The sequence below is a fragment of the Nothobranchius furzeri genome, unplaced genomic scaffold, assembly GCF_043380555.1.
Source record: "Nothobranchius furzeri strain GRZ-AD unplaced genomic scaffold, NfurGRZ-RIMD1 Scf032, whole genome shotgun sequence".
NCBI lineage: Eukaryota > Metazoa > Chordata > Actinopteri > Cyprinodontiformes > Nothobranchiidae > Nothobranchius > Nothobranchius furzeri.
In genome coordinates this window covers 30,001-37,500 of record NW_027223049.1, presented here as the reverse complement: position 1 = coordinate 37,500, position 7,500 = coordinate 30,001, and positions in this window count along the sequence as shown.

The window sequence follows — 7,500 nt, the reverse complement described above, 5'->3', positions numbered from 1 at the left end:
AGCTGATGGCGGGGTGCAGGAGCTGCAGGCAGCCTCCAGCAGCTGATGGCGGGGTGGAGGAGCTGCAGCCAGCGTCCAGCAGCTGATGGTGGGGTGGAGGAGCTGCAGCCAGCGTCCAGCAGCTGATGGTTGGGTGGAGGAGCAGCAGCCAGCCTCCAGCAGCTGATGGCGGGGTGCAGGAGCAGCAGCCAGCCTCCAGCAGCTGATGGCGGGGTGGAGGAGCTGCAGCCAGCCTCCAGCAGCCAGCCTCCAGCTAGTGATGGCGGGGTGGAGAAGCAGGCAGCCTCCATCAGCTGATGGCGGGGTGGAGGAGCAGAAGCCAGCCTCCAGCTGGTGATGGCGGGGTGCAGGAGCTGCAGGCAGCCTCCAGCAGCTGATGGCGGGGTGGAGGAGCTGCAGCCAGCCTCCAGCAGCCAGCCTCCAGCTAGTGATGGCGGGGTGGAGAAGCAGGCAGCCTCCATCAGCTGATGGCGGGGTGGAGGAGCAGAAGCCAGCCTCCAGCAGCTGATGGCGGGGTGCAGGAGGTGCAGGCAGCCTCCAGCAGCTGATGGCGGGGTGCAGGAGCAGCAGGCAGCCTCCAGCAGCTGATGGCGGGGTGCAGGAGCTGCAACCAGCCTCCAGCTGGTGATGGCGGGGTGGAGGAGCTGCAGCCAGCCTCCAGCAGCCAGCCCCCAGCAGCTGATGGCGGGGTGGAGGAGCAGAAGCCAGCCTCCAGCAGCTGATGGTGGGGTGCAGGAGCTGCAGCCAGCCTCCAGCAGCCAGCCTCCAGCTGGTGATGGCGGGGTGGAGGAGCAGCAGCAGACAGCCTCCAGCAGCCAGCCAGCCTCCAGGAGCTGATGGCGGTGTGTGGGAGCAGCAGCCAGCCTCCAGCGTTCAGCCAGCATCCATCAGCTGATGGCGGTGTGAAGGAGCTGCAGCCAGCCTCCAGCAGGTCATGGTGGGGTGGAGGAGCAGCAGCCAGCCTCCAGCAGCTGATGGCGGGTTGCAGGAGCTGCAGCCAGCCTCCAGCAAATGATGGCGGGGTGCAGGAGCTGCAGGCAGCCTCCAGCAGCTGATGGCGGGGTGCAGGAGCAGCAGGCAGCCTCCAGCTGCTGATGACGGGGTGCAGGAGCTGCAACCAGCCTCCAGCTGGTGATGGTGGGGTGGAGGAGCTGCAGCCAGCCTCGAACAGCTGATGGCAGGGTGCAGGAGCAGCAGCCAGCCTCCAGCAGCTGATGGCGGGGCGCAGGAGCTGCAGGCAGCCTCCAGCAGCTGATGGCGGGGTGCAGGAGCAGCAGCCAGCCTCCAGCTGGTGATGGCGGGGTGAAGGAGCTGCAGCCAGCCACCAGCAGCTGATGGCGGGGTGAAGGAGCTGCAGCCAGCCACCAGCAGCTGATGGCGGGGTGGAGGAGCTGCAGCCAGCGTCCAGCAGCTGATGGTTGGGTGGTGGAGGAGCAGCAGCCAGCCTCCAGCAGCTGATGGCGGGGTGCAGGAGCAGCAGCCAGCGTCCAGCAGCTGATGGTTGGGTGGAGGAGCAGCAGCCAGCCTCCAGCAGCTGCTGGCGGGGTGCAGGAGCAGCAGCCAGCCTCCAGCAGCTGATGGCGGGGTGCAGGAGCTGCAGGCAGCCTCCAGCAGCTGATGGCGGTGTGCAGGAGCTGCAGCCAGCCTCCAGCAGCTGATGGCGGGGTGCAGGGGCTGCAGGCAGCCTCCAGCAGCTGATGGCGGGGTGCAGGAGCTGCAACCAGCCTCCAGCTGGTGATGGCGGGGTGGAGGAGCAGCAGCCAGCCTCCAGCAGCCAGCCTCCAGCTGCTGATGGCGGGGTGGAGGAACAGAAGCCTCCAGCAGCTGATGGCAGGGTGCAGGAGCAGCAGCCAGCCTCCAGCTGGTGATGGCGGGGTGGAGGAGCTGAAACCTGGGTCGGACCTGGTCTGCAGCAGGGCCCATTACCACTCAGAAGCTGATGGCAGTGTGTGTTTAGGTCCCTGCGGGGTGGATGAGCTGAAACCTGGGTCAGACTTGGTGTGCAGCAGGGCTCAGCACCCTCCAGAAGCCGATGACAGTGTGTCTTTAACTCCCTGCCTGGTGGGAGAGCTGAAAGCTGGGTCGGACCTGGTCTTTAGCAGAGCTCAGCAGCCTCCAGAAGCTGATGGCAGTGTGTGTTTCATCCCCTGCGGGGTGGGAGAGCTGAAACGTGGGTCGGACCTGGTCTGCAGCAGGGCCCATCACCATCCAGAAGCTGACGGCGGTGTGTGTTTAAGTCCCTGCGGGGTGGGAGAGCCATAACCTGGGTCGGACCTGGTCTGCAGCAGAGCTCAGCAGCCTCCAGAACCTGATGGCAGTGTGTCTTTAATCCACTGCGGGGTGCAGGAGCTGAAACCTGGGTCGGACCTGGTCTGCAGCAGGGCTCAGCAGCCAGCAGAAGGTGACGGCAGTGTGTGTTTAGTTCCCTGCGGGGTGCAGGAGCTGAAACCTGGGTCGGACCTGGTCTGCAGCAGAGCTCAGCAGCCAGCAGAAGGTGATGGCAGTGTGTGTTTAAGTCCCTGCCTGGTGGGAGAGCTGAAACCTGGGTCGGACCTGGTCTATAGAAGAGCTCAGCAGCCTCCAGAAGCTGATGGCAGTGTGTGTGTTTTGGTCCCTGCGGGGTGCAGGAGCAGGAACCCGGGTCGGACCTGGTCTATAGCGGAGCTCAGCAGCCTCCAGCAGCTGATGGCAGTGTGTGTTTAATTCCCTGCCTGGTGGGAGAGCTGTAACCCGGGTCGGACTTGGTCTGCAGCAGGGCCCATCACCATCCAGAAGCTGATGGCAGTGTGTCTTTAATTCCCTGCGGGGTGGAGGAGCAGAAACCTGGGTCGGACCTGGTCTATAGCAGAGCTCAGCAGCCTCCAGAAGCTGATGGCAGTGTGTGTTCAAGTCCCTGCGGGGTGGGAGAGCTGAAACCTGGGTCGGACCTGGTCTATAGAAGAGCTCAGCAGCCTCCAGCAGCTGATGGCAGTGTGTGTTTAAGTCCCTGCGGGGTGGGAGAGCTATATCCCGGGTCGGACCTGGTCTATAGCAGAGCTCAGCAGCCTCCAGCAGCTGATGGCAGTGTGTGTTTAAGTCCCTGCGGGGTGGGAGAGCTGAAACCTCGGTCGGACCTGGTCTATGGCAGAGCTCAGCAGCCTCCAGAAGCTGATGGCAGCGTGCCTCTAAGTCCCTGCCTGGTGGGAGAGCTGAAACCTGGGTCGGACATGGTCTGCAGCAGGGCTCGGCAGCCTCCAGCAGCTGATGGCAGTGTGTCTTTAAGTCCCTGCCTGGTGGGAGAGCTGAAACCTGGGTCGGACCTGGTCTATAGCAGAGCTCAGCAGCCTCCAGCAGCTGATGGCAGTGTGTGTTTAAGTCCCTGCCTGGTGTGAGAGCTGAAACCTGGGTCGGACCTGGTCTATAGAAGAGCTCAGCAGCCTCCAGCAGCTGATGGCAGTGTGTCTTTAAGTCACTGCCTGGTGGGAGAGCTGAAACCTGGGTCGGACCTGGTCTATAGTAGAGCTCAGCAGCCTCCAGCAGCTGATTGCAGTGTGTGTTTAAGTCCCTGCCTGGTGGGAGAGCTGATATCCGGGTCGGACCTGGTCCACAGCAGGGCCCATCACCCTCCAGAAGCTGGTGGCAGTGTGTGTTTAAGTCCCTGCGGGGTGCAGGAGCAGAAACCTGGGTGGGACCTGGTCTGCAGCAGAGCTCGGCAGCCTCCAGCAGCTGATGGCAGTGAGTGTTTAAGTCCCTGCGGGGTGGGAGAGCTATATCCCGGGTCAGACCTGGTCTAAAGCAGGGCCCATCACCCTCCAGAAGCTGGTGGCAGTGTGTGTTTAAGTCCCTGCGGGGTGGAGGAGCAGAAACCTGGGTCGGACCCGGTCTACAGCAGAGCTCAGCAGCCCCCAGAAGCTGATGGCAGTGTGTGTGTGTGTGTGTTTAAGTCTCTGCCTGGTTGGAGAGCCGATACCTGGGTCGGACCTGGTCTGCAGCAGGGCTCAGCAGCCTCCAGAAGCTGATGGCAGTGTGTCTTTCATTCCCTGCGGGGTGCAGGAGCAGAAACCTGGGTCGGACCTGGTCTATAGCGGAGCTCAGCAGCCTCCAGCAGCTGATGGCAGTGTGTGTGTTAAAGACCCTGCGGGGTGGGAGAGCTGAAACCTGGGTCGGACCTGGTCTGCAGCAGGGCTCAGCAGCCCCCAGAAGCTGATGGCTGTGTGTGTTTAAGTCCCTGCGGGGTGGGAGAGCTGAAACCTGGGTCGGACCTGGCCCGCAGCAGGGCCCATCACCCTCCAGAAGCTGATGGCGGTGTGGGTTTAAGTCCCTGCGGGGTTGAGGAGCTGAAACCTGGGTCGGACCTGGTCTGCAGCAGGGCCCATCACCATCCAGAAGCTGATGGCTGTGTGTGTTTAAGTCCCAGGGGGGTGGGAGAGCCATAACCTGGGTCGGACCTGGTCTGCAGCAGGGCTCAGCAGCCTCCAGTTGCAGATGGCAGTGTGTGTTTAGTTCCCTGCGGGGTGCAGGAGCTGAAACCTGGGTCGGACCTGGTCTATAGCAGAGCTCAGCAGCCTCCAGAAGCTGATGGCAGTGTGTCTTCAATTCCCTGCGGGGTGCAGGAGCTGATACCTGGGTCGGACCTGGTCTGCAGCAGGGCCCATCACCATCCAGACGCTGATGGCAGTGTGTGTTTAAGTCCTAGTGGGCTGCAGGAGCTGAAACCTGGGTCGGACCTGCTCTATAGTAGAGCTCAGCAGCCTCCAGAAGCTGATGGCAGTGTGTCTTTAAGTCCCTGCGGGGTGGGATAGCTGAAACCTGGGTCGGACCTGGTCTGCAGCAGGGCCCATCACCATCCAGACGCTGATGGCAGTGTGTGTTTAAGTCCTAGTGGGCTGCAGGAGCTGAAACCTGGGTCGGACCTGCTCTATAGTAGAGCTCAGCAGCCTCCAGAAGCTGATGGCAGTGTGTCTTTAAGTCCCTGCGGGGTGGGATAGCTGAAACCTGGGTCGGACCTGGTCTGCAGCAGGGCCCATCACCCTCCAGAAGCTGTTGGCAGTGTGTCTTCCATTCCTAGTGGGGCAGGGGAGCAAAGACCTGGGCAGAGGAGCGCCTGTCTGCATCCGATCCGGCCCCTCAGCAGCCCGCCGTGAGCCTTAGAGAACCCCCCCCCCCCCCAGCGGGCTCCAGGAACCGGGCCCTGCGTCGGACCCAGCTCAGTAAGGCCCTCCCTCGGGCCCTGCAGCAGGTGGCCCCGTCTATGCAGTCGAAAACCCCGCGAAAATCGGTGTAGAAACGCCCGAGAGGCGTGGTGCGGTTCCCCCGGCCGGTACCGGGTCCGGACCGGTCCGGAAGTCCACCCAGAACACTGCCTGGGGCTTCTGGGCGGCTCCCCAGGCGCAGGCAGTCGAAAACCGCGTGAAAATCGGTTCAGAATTGACAAAACGGCGACCTCGTCGCTCCAAAAACTAAGTCCAAACTAAGCCTTTCGCTTATCGCTTAACGCTTAAGGCGGTCGGCCTTATGGCCAGTAAATGAAAAGTGCCTGCGCCCCTGGAGGTTTTGGAAGGTGCGAGCGATGACCATGCTCGGGTTAGTAGGTGAGGCCATCGGAAAACCAGCGTGAGTTGGCGGGTTTGGGTGGCAATCTATTCCAGGCAGAGTCGACTATCTCTGGGCATCAATTTTGGGATTTTTCCGGCTCTGGTTCTGGGAGAAACGCAGGGGCAAAGTGCACGAGCCGCGGCCGATTTTGGTGGCCTGTCCCTGGGCACAAAGTCTGAGGAGTGTGGGCCTGGTTCTCCGAAAAATACCAGTCTGCTGGAGCTCACTCCCATGGCTCCAGGGGGCACGGCACACCCCCCGGTAGCCGACCAAAGTGCTCTACTCGGGCCAGACTCGGACCCACGACCCGGGGTGAGAACCACAACTACTGGTCATCCTTTTGACCTCCAGGGGGCGCGGCAGAGCCTCCCCAGTCCGACGCAAGTGCCCCACTTGGGCCATACTCAGACCCACGGCCCGGGGCGAGAACCACAACTACTGGTCATCCTTTAGACCTCCAGGGGGCCCGGCACAGCCTCCCTAGACCGACACAAGTGCTCCACTTGGGCTGTACTCTGACCCAAGTCCCGGTGCGAGAACCACAACTACTGGTCATCCTTTAGACCTCCAGGGGGCCCGGCACAGCCTCCCTAGGCCGACACAAGTGCTCCACTTGGGCTATACTCTGACCCAAGTCCCGGGGCGAGAACCACAACTACTGGTCATCCTTTTGACCTCATGGTCATCCTTTAGATCTCCAGGGGGCCCGGCACAGCCTCCCTAGGCCGACACAAGTGCTCCACTTGGGCTATACTCTGACCCAAGTCCCGGGGCGAGAACCACAACTACTGGTCATCCTTTAGACCTCCAGGGGGCACGGCACACCCCCCGGTAGCCGACCAAAGTGCTCTACTCGGGCCAGACTCGGACCCACGACCCGGGGTGAGAACCACAACTACTGGTCATCCTTTAGACCTCCAGGGGGCCCGGCACAGCCTCCCTAGTCCGACACAAGTGCTCCACTTGGGCTATACTCTGACCCAAGTCCCGGGGCGAGAACCACAACTACTGGTCATCCTTTAGACCTCCAGGGGGACCGGCACAGCCTCCCTAGACCGACACAAGTGCACCACTTGGGCCATACTCTGACCCAAGTCCCGGGGCGAGAACCACAACTACTGGTCATCCTTTTGACCTCATGGTCATCCTTTAGACCTCAAGGGGGACCGGCACAGCCTCCCTAGACCGACACAAGTGCACCACTTGGGCCATACTCTGACCCAAGTCCCGGGGCGAGAACCACAACTACTGGTCATCCTTTTGACCTCATGGTCATCCTTTAGACCTCAAGGGGGCACGGCAGAGCCTCCCTAGTCCGACACAAGTGTCCCACTTGGGCTATACTATGACCCAAGTCCCGGGGCGAGAACCACAACTACTGGTCATCCTTTAGACCTCAAGGGGGCACGGCAGAGCCTCCCTAGTCCGACACAAGTGTCCCACTTGGGCCATACTCAGACCCACGGCCCGGGGCGAGAACCACAACTACTGGTCATCCTTTAGACCTCCAGGGGGCCCGGCACAGCCTCCCTAGTCCGACGCAAGTGCTCCACTTGGGCTGTACTCTGACCCAAGTCCCGGGGCGAGAACCACAACTAATGGTCATCCTTTAGACCTCCAGGGGGCACGGCACAGCCTCCCTAGTCCGACACAAGTGCTCCACTTGGGCTATACTCTGACCCAAGTCCCGGGGCGAGAACCACAACTACTGGTCATCCTTTAGACCTCCAGGGGGCACGGCAGAGCCTCCCTAGTCCGACACAAGTGTCCCACTTGGGCTATTCTCTGACCCAAGTCCCGGGGCGAGAACCACAACTACTGGTCATCCTTTAGACCTCCAGGGGGCACGACACAGCCTCCCTAGTCCGACCCAAGTGCTCCACTTGGGCTATACTATGACCCAAGTCCCGGGGCGAGAACCACAAC